The 14,014-nt window shown below is 38.8% G+C and overlaps 1 protein-coding gene across 2 annotated transcripts in view; it reads left to right on the top strand.

The window, feature by feature from the left end:
- The window catches only part of HAVCR1 (hepatitis A virus cellular receptor 1), a 45,879-nt gene that overhangs the window by 2,745 nt on the left and 29,120 nt on the right, over positions 1-14,014 (top strand). The window contains exon 1 of one of the 2 annotated variants that reach the window (XM_073802753.1): positions 375-13,616. The exons of the other annotated variant lie outside the window; for it this stretch is intronic. The gene's annotated coding sequence lies outside the window, so the exon portion shown is untranslated. Of the gene's footprint in view, positions 1-374; positions 13,617-14,014 lie in introns of those variants that run through there. 2 annotated transcript variants of the gene reach the window in all.

Below are 14,014 nucleotides of genomic sequence, written 5' to 3'. Positions count from 1 at the left end.
TTTCTGTCTATCTGGGAGAAAGAAAAGGATGGTTGTAATTAGGCTGTGAAAAACATGTTACACAAATGTGAAAGACTTCCACTTTTGTAAGAACCTGCAGTTTTGGGACGTGTTTTTTGTTTTCTTTAGTCAAAACCCTTTACGTGTATTATACAAGCAGTACATTGGTACATTCTTGTTGTAAAATGCTCAAATGATACATAAATATATAGCCTTCAACTGAAAGTCCCCCTTGCCTCAGCATGCTTCCCTACCACAGAGGACACTGAATAGTCTGATAGGTATCCATATACATCTTTCCTGTGACTTTTCCATACAGGTACATATGCATGTACACACACTGTCATTCTGTCACAGTGTTTTACAAAAACGCGTTCCCATGAAATAGATTTCCCATGAAATAGAATTGTTTTTCTCACTTACTATTTATTGGAAATAGTTCCATGTGAGTGTCCCAATAAAATGTCGACATTCTTTATCAACATAGATAGTTAACAAGCAGAGGGTTCTGTCAACGTTGTGGTAAGTCCCAATGCTCACCACCAACAGGGTGCCTTGACAAAGGTTTTGACAGAGCTCAGCATACATTTTCAATAATTGCTACTAGCACAGGAGTTCAACTGGTGCCCAAGTCATGCGGTGGTCTTGGTTTGGGAGACTGCTGAGACCTTTAGAAAATTCCCCTAACCCTATCTGATAAAAGCCCAATGCTATTATGGTTTTTTGATCCACCCATCTTCCCTAAAATGGTTGTAGAGGAAATGGCTCACAATCGTGTTATTGCAGCAAGGCACACTGGCTAAAACTGAAAGTTTTCATCCCAAAACAAATCTGTTGTCAGTGTTTTTAAGTAGAAAACATTGTTTTGGTTTTGGGAAGGAAGGAAAAGGACCCATCATCTCATAAGTTCTTGGGGAGACGTTCTGCTTTACACAAGGCAGTGCCCTCTAGCTGTGTGAGCAGGAGCTCAGATCACATTCCATTTTCTGGCATCCTTGTCACTCACAACTTCAAAACCCCAAACATCAATGGACATGGTATTAATATCTGATATACAATTTATATCATGGTATATAAATTGTATCGGGGCACAGTGTAGCTCAACTCCATTCTTTTTTTTAAATTGAAGTATAGTTGATTTACAATATTGTGTTAGTTTCAGGTGTACAGCAAAGTGATTCAGTATATATATATTATATATGTGTGTGTATATATTTCAGATTATTTTCCATTATAGGTTATTACAAGATAATGAATATAGTTTCCTGTGCTGTACAGTAAATCCTTGTTGCTTATCTATTTTATGTATAGTAGTGTGTATCTGTTAATCTGATACTCCTAATTTATCCCCTCACTTTCCCCTTTGGTAACCCTAAATTTATTTTCTATGATGACTTCATTCTTACTGAAGGTGGTGACTTGTTTTCCTAAACTTTCAAGGGTAGAGACTCTGGGTTTTCTTTGTCTACTTAGACTGTTCCATTGCTTAGTATGCTGTGCTCGATAAATATTTGGTGAAATAATATTTGTTGAGGGAGAAGAACCTGGCTTTCACTTCTGCTTCTGCCCTGAGTGACTTCTAAGGGTCCTCTTCTCTATTCCTCTCTTTGGTCCTCAGTTTATTCACATGTAAATCAAGGGGTTTGGCTCCAGGTAGTCAAAGGTCCCTTCATGTATAAACAGTCTCAAAGTCCATATGACTTTTCAGGCCTAGAGTCCGACCCCAAATTAAGACCTGTATTGAATATTTTGAGAACATCCTACATCAAAAATAATAAAAATACCTAGGAATAAAACTGCCTAAGGAGGTGAAAGACCTGTACTTGGAAAACTACTGAAGATGACACAGATGGAAAGTTATACTGTGTTCTTGGATTGGTAGAATTAATATTGTTAAAATGATCATACTACCCAATGCAATCTACAGATTCAATACCATCCCTACCAAAATACCAATGGCAGCTTTCAAAGAGCTAGAAACTATTTAAAAATTTATATGGAAATATGAAAGACCCCAAATTGCCAAAACAGTCTTGAGAAAGAAGAACAGAGGTGGAGGAATCACACTCCCTGACTTCAGACTATACTACAAAGCTACAGGAATCAAAACACTATGGTATTGGCTCAAAAATAGACACATAGATCAATGGAAGAGAAGAGAGAGCCCAGAAATAAATCCACACACTTATGGTCAATTAATCTATGATAAAGGAGGTAAGAATATACAATGGAGAAAAGACAGTCTTCGATAAGTGGTGCTGGGAAAACTGGACAGCTACATGTCAAAGAATGAAATTAGAACATTCTTTAACACCACATACAAAAATAAACTCAAAGTGGGTTAAAGACCTCAATGTAAGACCGGAAACCATAAAAGTCCCAGAGGAACACATGGGCAGAACACTCTTTAACATAAAACATAGCAATATTTTCTTGCATCTGCTCCTAAGGCAACAGAAATAAAAGCAAAAATAAACAAATGGGAACTAATTAAACTTAAAAGCTTTTGCACAGCAAAAGAAACCATTACAAAACAAAAAGACAACATAGTGAATGGGAGAAAATATTTGCAAATGATATGACCAATAAGGAGTTAATATCCAAAATATATAAACAACTCATACAACTCAACATCAAAAAAACAGCCATATTTAAAAATGGGCAGAAGACCTGAATAGACATTTTTCCAAAGAGTACATGCAGTTGCCCAATGGGCACATGAAAAGATGTTCAACATTGCTTATTATCAGGGAAATGCAAGTCAAAACCACAATGAGGTATCACCTCACACCCATCAGAATGGCTATTGGCAAAAAGAACAACAACAAAAATGTTGGTGAGGATGTGGAGAAAAGAGAACCCTCATACCCTGTTGGTGGGAATGTAAATTGGTGCAGCCTCTGTGGAAAACAGTATGGAGGTTTCTAAAAAACTAAAAATAGAACTACCATATGACCCAGCAATTCTACTCCTTAGTATAAATCTGAAAAAAAAAAAAACCAATGATTCAAAAAGATAACATGCACCACCATATTCATAGCAACATTATTTACAGTTGCCAAGATATGGAAGCAACCTAAGTGTCCATCAGCAGATGAATGAATAAAGAAGATATGGTGTGTGTGTGTGTGTGTGTGTGTATATATATATATATATACACACACACACACAATGGAATACTACTCAGACATAAAAAATAATAAAATTTTGCCATTTGCAACAACATGGATGGACTTGGAGGGTATTATCCTAAGTGAAATAGGTCAGACAGTGAAAGACAAATACTGTATGATATCACTTATATGTGGAATCTAAAAAATAAAACAGACTAGTCAATATAACCAAAAAGGAAACAGACTCACAAATATAGAGAACAAACTAGTAGTTACCAGTGGAGAGAGGGAAAGGGGGAGGGGAAATATAGGGGCAGGAGATTAAGAGGTATAAACTATTAGGTATAAAATAAGCTACAAGGATATATTGTACAACACAGGGAATGTAGCCAATATTTTATAAGGGCTCTAAATGGATTATAACCTTTAAAAATTGTGAATCACTGCATTGTACACCTGTAACTTATATAATATTGTACATCAAATGTACTTCAATAAAAAATAAAAGCAGCCTAGCAGAGAACAAATACTATTGCAGCTCACTAAGATCTCCTGGTAATCTATTTAGTAAGCGGATCAAATCCAGCAAAAAGACTGACAGACTGGAGAAGCTTGACTTTTAAAGATACTTCCCAACATTCTTATGTAAAGGTGTGGCAAAGAGATAAGGAATAGAATTCCATCTTTATCCGTAAAGAGAAAAGAGAAGGAATCAGTGACAGACCACCAGAGGAGCTGGAAAACTACCTCCTGACTCACTGGTAAGTAAATCCTCTGGAAACTTATGCTGAAGAGAAAACTGGAACTTTGCTGCTTGAACTTTCTCGGTATTATATGGGGTCTTAGGACAATGATGACTGAGCCAATAGAAATTGGGGTAACTCATATAAAATAGATTTGGTTTTCTTGGGAGATAGGTTCTCATTTAAATGGAATCATGGACTTACACATCGGAATTGTTGAAGCTTTTCCTGGGCAACATCATTGAGGGGAGCAGAGGGGAAAAAGAAACCTCAGCATAATGGAGTGGTACCTTTGGAGGAAGACATACTTATTGAGGCTCTCTTGAAAGCTGTGTGGGGAATTCCCTGGTGGTCTAGTGGGTAGCACTCCGAGCTTCCACTGCAGGGGGCATGGAGTCGATCCCTTGTCAGGGAACTAAGATCCTGCATGCCACGTGGCAGGGCCAAAAAAAAAAAAAAAAGAAAGCTGTGTGACTTAGAGTCAATGCATGCATTTGCTGAGCCTCTCATCTGTTAGATGGATGTTATACAATATCATGGAAATGGGAGTATGTGTGTCTGGAGCATAGCTATATTAGCAGTTTTGTTCATCGACGTCTGTGATTTGTACATTTAAAATACGTGTAAAGTGTGAAGGAGGAGCCTAGTATTGGCTTCTGACTTTTGCAGATTTGGTAGTATTCTTGTATGTGTTAGAAACTTGACCTTGCAAAGTACAAAAGTTTGACTTGGTTGGAGTTTTGTGAGGCTTGGCATAGAAGGATGTGGCCAGTTTGGGAAGGTGGGCAGCTTTTAGAGTTTGGAATTTGGCCTTGGGGAACCATTAAATGCTTGAAGGTGGGGAAGATAATTGATTGGATTATTTAGATACTGGAGAAGGTTTAAAAAATAGCTATCCTCAGATGTGGGTTCTCCCCCACAGCTGGCAGCTGCAGGTAGCTGGAGAGCGTGGGCTGCTTGGGCTGGTCTTGCTTTCATGACCCCTACATCCAGTGGCAGCTCAGTGCTTCCACATGGTCATGCTTGAGTCCCTAGTCCGATGTTCTGTTCCTGGTCATGTCAAAGCAGCATTCCCTAATTGGACTATGAATTCTGTCCCTCTATTGCTCCACACATTTCACCTATCCCAAATCAATACTTCTTCTTCCCCTGAGTCATCTCAAGATAATACAAACATGCTGTTATTTTTATCATCTTAAGAAAACTTTCTCTTGACCCTACTTCCAAACTTCCCCTTCCTTATTATTATTATTTTTTGGATGCAAAATGCCTTGAAAGAGTTCCCTGTCTTCAATTTTTAATTCTCTTTTGACTTTCACATTCCATTAAACCTTTTTCCTGAGATGTAACATACATAGGGAAAGTGAACAATCATTCAGCTACTCTTCACCGAAACTGCTTTGATCAAGGTCATTAATGATTTCCATGTTGCTCTGTCCTATAGGCACATCTCATCCCTTTTGCCTTTGCAGCGTTTGATTCGTGATCATTGCCTCTTTGTTAATGCACTTGCTTTATTTGGCTGCACAAGGATCCCATTTACTTTTTACTTTTCCTCCTGCTTCCTTGGTTTGCTTCTGTGTGTGTGTTGGCGCCTCTTCCACCTCCACCTTTTGCAGAAGGCCCCAGGACCTAGTCCCTAAGCCGAGGGCATTCCCTGAGCATCAACTCTGGTTCACGGCTTTAAAATCCCATTTCTATGCCGATGACTCTCAACTATGTACCTTGAGCCCAGACCCCTCTCCTGGACTCTTAACAGTCTCCACTTGGGTGTCTGAGAAATCTCAAACTCAACATGTCCAAAATCCACAGTGTTTCCTTCCAAACTGTGTTACACACAGCTTCCCCTGTCTCAGCTGGTGGCACCTCCAGTCTTTCCAGTTGCTCAGGCCAAAATCGCTTGCAGTCATCTTTAGGCTGCTACTCCACACCCTGCAGAAAATCCTGCTGTTTTGAAACATCCAGAGCCTGAGCTGCTCTCCCCTCCTCTCTCCTGAAATACTACAATAGCCTCCTGACAGGTCCTCATGCTTCTCACCCTAGCAGCCCCAGCATTCCTTCTCAGAGGTGAGCCTGACCCCATCACCCCACTGTGCCTGCACTGGGGCTCATTTTCCTGTGGAGTAAGCAGCTGGAAATTCATGTTTGCTGCCTGAGCCTGTGCCTCAACTGGGACGTATCCTTCTAAGGGTCACAAAATTGACTCTAAAGAGTAGCGATTGATGGAGGTTGAGTAGCTCAAATTAAAAAACAAAAAAATCCATTGTGCTGTTTGGGAGCCTTTAGGACATAGTGGGGGCTCTTGTGGGAGATGGGCTTGTCAGAAAATCCAATCCTATGGAATTGTACAGTTAATTCGCATCTCAGAGCCTTGGTTCTGTGTCCCTATCTTGGCGCTCGCTCATCATTTCCTCCACTTAAAACACCCTCTGCCCCTTCCCCATTCTGCAGCTGTGAAGCTCACATGTCACTTTTTAAAGAGATTTCCTCCCATTCCTCCCTCTCACCCCCTCAGTCAGTGAACAGTCTCTCCCCGTGCCTTTGTGCTTCCATAATTTATTCAGTCGATACCTATTGGGTCCCTAAAAAGTTTTCAGGGATAGAGCAGAGAATGAAAGGGGGAGGCCTGCCTTGAAGGGGTTTACGGTCTAGTGTTGAGTGCTGTCCAACACAGTAGCCATGTTTGGCTATTTAAACTTAAAGGTAAATCAAGTTAAATGGAAAAAAATTAATTCCTTAGTTGTACTGGCCACATTACAAGTGCTTGCATGACACCCATATAGAATAACTCCAGCATCACAGACAGTTCTATTGGATGTCACTGTACAAGAGGGAAGAGAGATGGAACTCACGCGCACACATACACACACACACACACACACACATACATACACACATGTACACAATATATATCACAGGAAACAAGGTAATAAATGTAGAGAACTGAAACAGTCACTGGTTGGCTACTTTAGATAGAGGGACCTGGGGAATGTCTGAGAAAGTGACACTTAAGCAGGGATCAGAATGAAGGGAAGAAATCTGAAAATGATGGGGTGAAGGAATGGGGATCTAGGCAGAACACTGGTCCTAAAGTAAGGATACATTTGAAGGAAACCCATGTGGTGGAGGCCTGTGGGCAGGGAGAGAGCGGTAGAAGAAATCTGAGATGTTGGCAAGGGCCAGATCACTGGGGCTTTGTAAATCTGGGTAAGGAGTTAGATTTTTTTTTTTCCTGAAAGAAACATAGGAGGGTTGTAAGTTGAGGAGTGACAGAGTCTGATATATATTTATCGTTTACATCATTCTGCTCAATTTTATTAGTTGCTTACTTACCTGTGTCTCTGCCTGATTGCACAATTCTGGATTTTTTTCATCCTTGGTGTGTTGAATCATGCCCTGTTAGCCTCAATATATTAATAATAAGTGTGGTAGAATTGAATTAAATTAGAAAATTTTTATCACTGATCTACTGGGCTTTGGCCAAGTCTGAGAGTGTAACAAAAGTAGCCATAAAATGTTTTGTCTCCCAAATAAATAAGGCATGGCCTATTTTTGCATGAGGCATTTCAGAATTTTTCCCCCCGACCTTCGGTGGTGATTGAAGTGGGGTCAGTAGTGTCCCCTCCAAGTGTATAAAGGCAGAGAACAAGATGAAAGCAGGTATCCAGAAATATGCTTATTCCTTGGGAGAATGCCTCTTGTTACCTAGTTGAATTCAAGTGCATGGCATCGTAAAGCTAGGAGGCCTATTAAAGACATATGGTCCTACCTCTTGGTTTTATGAAAGAGGTGATTTTCAGCAAATAGTTCAGGGGACAGCCTGTGTGAAGGCCCAGCAACAGGAGGGGGCTTGTATTCAAGTAGGTGGAGGAAGGTCTAAGGCAGGGGCCTCCTCCAACCAAGGCCTTCTTCAGAGACTGAAGCTCCCCCAGGCAGGGCTGGTGCAGGGGCAAGCTGGAGAGGGCATGCGCTAAGGTGAAAGTGTGGTACAGGCCGCGTGTTGCCATCTTTTTTTTTTTTTTTTTTTGCGGTACGCGGGCCTCTCACTGTTGTGGCCTCTCCCGTTGCGCAGCACAGGCTCCGGACGCGCAGGCTCAGCAGCCATGGCTCACGGGCCTAGCCGCTCCGCGGCATATGGGATCTTCCCGGACCGGGGCACGAACCCGTGTCCCCTGCATCGGCAGGCGGACTCTCAACCACTGCGCCACCAGGGAAGCCCTGACATCTCATTTTATTTCACAAAACACAAAAAGCTGAGTTCTCACGTGAGCTCTCTGGATTTTTAATTTTGGCTATTAATTAAGAAATAAAATTTTAAACACTGTGTACAAAGTACTTCTGCAGGCCAGATATAGTCTTTGGGCCTCCAGTTTACAGCATCAGGCTTTAGGCCTCTTCCGAGTTCAGAGGCTGCTAGAGAGCAGGGTTCACGTTTCTGGGCAGTACAGGACCCATGACCACAGGATGCCAAGGCCATCGTCAGCTTCTCCAGGAAGCCTGTCATGAGCTGCGAGAAGCCTAGAAACGGAGCACCAATGCCTCCCTGAGAGGAAATTAGTGAATCTTTAGACCAGAAGGAGAGTTAATGAAACACTAGCCAGGCTTATACTTGTTTGTATGGTTTAATGATTAAGATCAAAAGTCAGAAGCCCTCATCTGGAATCTAGGCTCATTTAGCCTCTGGAAGCCTCAGCTTCCTCTTCCATGAATGGGGTTAATAACAGCACCTGCCTAAGGGGTTCTGTGAAGATTAAATTCATGTGGGTGCTTGACACAGAGGCTGCTACACAGTATATTCTCCAAAAACCTTAGCTAGTATCAGTGCATATTTAAGTTTAGTTTAAGTTCTCCCACAGCCCTTTTGCTCATAAAGAAAAGTCTCTGAGGGAGATAGAGCAAGTATTTTTAGTGCTATTTTCCAAAGGAAGAAATCAAGGCTTGGAGGAACTCCATAACTCACAGGGATACCCAGCTTTGTAAGTGGCAGAGCTGGGATCTGAACCCAAGTCTAGTCCACACTCTGCTTCCTGAAACATTCTCCTGATATCACTCAGTAAGATGTGGTCTGCGACATTGCATCCTGTAGCATGAATGGTCAGGTATAATGATTTGCAGTTTTGCTTAATTCTTGTGTCATCTAAAGAATGTCGCTCCCCACCTGGCTCTACAAGAATTGAGTCAGTAGCCACTACAATCGCTGACCTTCAACACACCCTGAAAGGAGTTTGGAGCAGAGATCAGGAATGAGGCACTCTATGCTTTGTGGAGACTGGCAGAACAGGCCTTCAGATAGATATCTTTAAGAGAAAATTTTATGAATCCAAAATTTTTTCATCTTTCCGACCTTAGAAAAGCACTAAAATCATTAACTGAAATAGCTGTTCCTTGTGACTAGCAACCTTCTACCGACTGCACGGCTCCAAAATCACAAACATGCCGACCTCCCCTCCCCCCAAGGCCACCTCTTTGGAGCAGTTCCTCAGAGCTCTCTGAGAGGCTTGTCTCCTGGTCCTCATTAAGTCCCCAAATAAAACAGAAACTCACGGGCACATTGTACATTTTTGTTTTAGTTGACAGTTTTGAGGACCATGAAGGGAGGCAGAGCAGACTTCTGTCCTTTGCCTGCACTTAGGACCCAGAGCCCTTGGTACCAGCAGGACCCATTGCCCTTCTGTCTGTCTGCCTCCTCAGCGTCTCCAGATGAATTTGAGTAGGCCTTTCTGGTTCTCAGATCTCCTGATAATCGGTGGATGATCCTGAGTTTTATTTGGTGGTGTACAATAAGTACCTGCCCCTAACTGTCCCCACCCCCACCCAGTTGAAAGATATTGGAGGACTTTGGTTGAAAGAGACTGGAGCAGTCTGGACTAGGTGATTAGGTGGGAAGCTGGCCTAAGGGCTTTCCTAAAATAGGGGCTTCAGAATGTCAGCCTACATCTTTAAAGAATTCTGACTCTAAGGGAACAAGTCCTTCTAGGAGAACCTTGCATTTCTCTCCCTGTGACTTGAGATGTAAATGTTCTAGCAGGGCTCTCAGGATCCATTATCTTATCTAGACCATCTTCAATTCCTGAAACTGAGAAAAAAGGGGGAAAGGCTTTTTAAAATACCAGCAAGTAAACAACTTATTCCAACTGTTATTTAAAAACTAGTGAGTTTTATATTGTAATAACTGATTTGTAACTAAGTTTTTAAGATGAAGCTACATGTCTGTGTGTGCCTTATAGATATGATAGGTCTCTACCTCTGGAGAGTATTACCAAAACTAATTTGGAAATGAGCTCTATTTAATTGACTTAAAGGAAATTAAGTGCTTATATAAATTCTCAGAAATATATAATAAACTAGCCCAGATGAATTTTAGGTTCATGTGAACTGGGAAATATTCAGTATTAAATTAATATTTGGTATAAAAGTTAGAGCTTGTTGGTTTAATTAATATAGACATGTCTTTAGAGCCATCAACATAAATATAATACTTTTATTGTACCTAGATTTACTAGAATAAGTTCTTATATCTGTCAGCAAGAAAAATAACTTGGTATGATGAAATTTTTTATAAGTCTATTAAATGTAAGTGAGATAAGAACTTTTAGGTAAACTCTTTAGAAATAATTATGTTTTAGGAATGTCTACTTGAAAATAGTCTCTCTAGATATTTGGTAACTTGAAACTTTAGAATTTTGCTAAAATAAGTTAAATGATGAAAATTTATTAAATATTGATGTCCTTCCCAAATAAAATAAGGTAACTGGAACATTAATTACTGAACATAGGCATCATTTTGCAGAGAAATTAAAGATATTTAGGACTATTAATAAACATATTTGGTGCCACATACATTTGGAGACATTTTCTTTAAGAAATCACGTTTCTTAGAAATTATAAGTAGTATTTAAAGTTTGCCAATCTATAGAATGCTAATGTAAAAGACAGTTTATAATTGCTTACTTCTTAGTTTTCACTAGAAATTAAGGTTTTTAAAAGTTGAGAATTCTAATTAATATATATAATTAAACTACTAAGTTAATATGGAAAACATCTTTGTATGCAAGAAAAAAGAAGGTGTAAGAAATAGAAATGTATTTTGTTAAGGAAAAAGAAAATAATTTTGTCCTAATGCTAGTTATTTCTAAATGGGAAAGAAGAGACAAATTAATATGGGTATAGAAAATTTTAGAAGGTTTGAGAGAAAAAATAAGAAACTTTAGAGGGGAATTTTTTTGTATGGTCAGAACTAAGATTAGAATAAATTTAACTGAGCAAATGAATTTCAGTATTAAAGGTAAAATGGTACAAAACCTGATTTTGTTTTTTTCTGTATTAAGAGGGGAGTGTTTTCTTAGAATATTGATCTGCTTTTTATAACAGATTGTAAATTTTCTTTATGTTTTAAGTAATTTGTAATAACTTTCTGTATTTGCCTTTGAAATCTTTTATTGTCTCTTGATTAAGTGAATGAGTATTGTTTCACAGTGACTTATGATGCCAAGTGTTTTAAAGTCTTTTGATATTTTTGGCAAACTTCCCAAAGATCACATTCTAATTGAAGTTTATATTTGACCTCTAGCTAACTTTGAGGTCTTCCAAAAGGCCCCGGAATACCTCAAGGGAATTGTTTTCTCTCCTTAACAGAGAAATATTAAACTAATTAGGCTTATTTGGTATGTTAAATTACATGGAAAGCATTTCAAATGAATTGTGATAAACATTCTTAGGCTATATTTTAGGGGGAAATGTTATTAATATAGATATTCTAGAAATTATTGGAATTCCTAAAAACCTGGTTTGTCTTAGTAAAATGTTATCAGTCATAATTGATTATTATCTTAAAATGTTATGAAACAAATTTCTTTGCCAATTGCATCACTATCAGATCTTTTTTTTTTTAACTTTTTATTTTATATCGGAGTATAGCCAATTAACAATGTTGTGGTAGTTTCAGATGCACAGCAAAGCAACTCAGCCATACATATACGTGTATCCATTCTCCCACAAACTCCCCTCCAGGCTGCCACATAACATTGAGCAGAGTTCCTTGTGTTATACAGTAGGTCCTTGTTGGTTATCCTTTTTAAATATAGCAGTGTGTACATGTCAATCCCTAACTCCCTAACTATCCCTTCCCTCCACCCTTCTCCCAGGTAACCATAAGTTTGTTCTCTATGTCTGAGTTTGTTTCTGTTTTGTAAATACTTTCATTTGTATCATTTCTTTTTAGAGTTGCATATAAGCAATATCATATGATATTTCTCTTTCTCTGTCTAACTTACCTCACTCAGTATGACAATCTCTAGGTCCATCCATGTTGCCGCAAATGGCACTATTTCGTTCTTTTTAATGGCTGAGTAATATTCCATTGTATGTATGTACCACATCTTCTTTATCCATTCCTCTGTCAATGGACGTTTAGGTTGCTTCCATGTCTTTACTATTGTAAACAGTGCTGCAATGAACATTGGGGGTGCATGTATCCTTTCGGACCATGTTTTTCTCTGGATATATGCCCAAGAGTGGGATTGTAGGGTCATATGGTTCCTTAGTTTTTTAAGGAACCTCCATACTGTTCTGCATGGTGGCTGTACCAATTTACATTCACACCAACAGTGTAGGATGTCTCTCCACACCCTCTCCAGCATTTATTGTTTGTGGATTTTTTGATGATAGCCATTTTGACTGGTGTGAGGTGATATCTCATCGTAGTTTTTGCAATCAGATCTTTAACCATGCCTTTTAAAATCTTTGTCATTCAGAAACAGTTATTGTTTGATTCTGATGTCTTTGCAAAAATGTTTCATCTTAAAGAAAATTCATAGAAAGGACTTTTGACAAGCACAGGCTTGTAAAACTCTTCATAAAACTGTTAACAAAAGATCGAAAATTACATAGGACTCAGTGAACTGATCAATATGGTTATAATTTTTTTTTTCTGAAATATTACTGCCTTTTTTTCCTGAAATATTACTGCTTTTTAATCTGTTTTCCAGATATAAGGAAACCTTTCCCTTTAAGCTAATTATGACTTACAGTAATTTGGTAAATGATACCTTCGTAAGCAGAACTGAAACATTTATCTTTTCTTTCTACCTGATTCCTCCAAAACTGTAAACCCTTATGTTACTAGCAGCCTTATCAAGTGAATAAGGGAGGCCACCTCCTGATAGATGCAGGAATCTGAAGATATTTTGGGACCTTGAGAAGAGAGGAATTCACCCAAATCTGTAGATATTGTAGGTGGGATCTGATGGCAAGCCCATGGGATGGCTTTTCTGGCCTTGAGAAGCCTTTAAAAAATTCAATCTGAGATTCTTTATAAAAAGTTCCAGCAAAGCCAATTTTAAAAAAGAGCCCGTATGATCAGTTACACTTATGTAAATAATCAGGCCAAGTTTATTGAAACCAGACTTATTTTTGCCAACAAATTACTCTTAATTTGGCTATATTTGATAGAAATCAGGGTAATTTTAGAGAGAAAAATTATGTTTCAGTGGATATTAAATTCTAGTGTTGTTAATTGAGGTCTGTGTTTACTGCCTAAGACTCACTTACCAGATAGCCCCCTGTTGTTAAGGTTACATTATTGTAAAGTTTAACTGAATTATTAAAAGGACACTCTAAGTTTGTTTCTGAAGCTTATCGCAGTAATCTATCTTTGGATGAAGATCAGATGCCCCATGAACTATAACCAGAAGATTATGCCTATTGGAAAAGGCATCATTTAAAGGATTATCTCCAACCTAGATGGAAGGACCCTTATCAGGTACTCTTAACTAGCTCATGCACAGAAAGACTGAAGGAAATTGACTCTTGGATTCATATTTTCCACTTAGAAAGGGCCCCTGCACTGGACTGGCCTATAGAGAGAACTGCTGACCTCAAACTCACCTTAAAACAATGCTCAAACAGAGGAGAAACTGCACTCACACCAAGACAAGAAGAAGACAACATCAGAAGTAGATGGCTCTTCCTAGATGCCAGACCTGACCCATATGATTATTTATCATGTTTTCAATATAATAATTACATTAGATAATAATATCATACAATTAAAATTATAGAAATAGGAATATAATTATATACTATAATTCTTTATACTAATTTCTTGGACTTTTGCATAAATCCATGTTTTTCTATCATGGGCATAAATCCTACACAGAG

This window comes from Tursiops truncatus, chromosome 3 (genome assembly GCF_011762595.2).
Source record: "Tursiops truncatus isolate mTurTru1 chromosome 3, mTurTru1.mat.Y, whole genome shotgun sequence".
Taxonomy (NCBI): domain Eukaryota; kingdom Metazoa; phylum Chordata; class Mammalia; order Artiodactyla; family Delphinidae; genus Tursiops; species Tursiops truncatus.
Note: the sequence above shows the minus strand (reverse complement) of the source record. Positions and strands in the feature narration are given on the sequence as shown.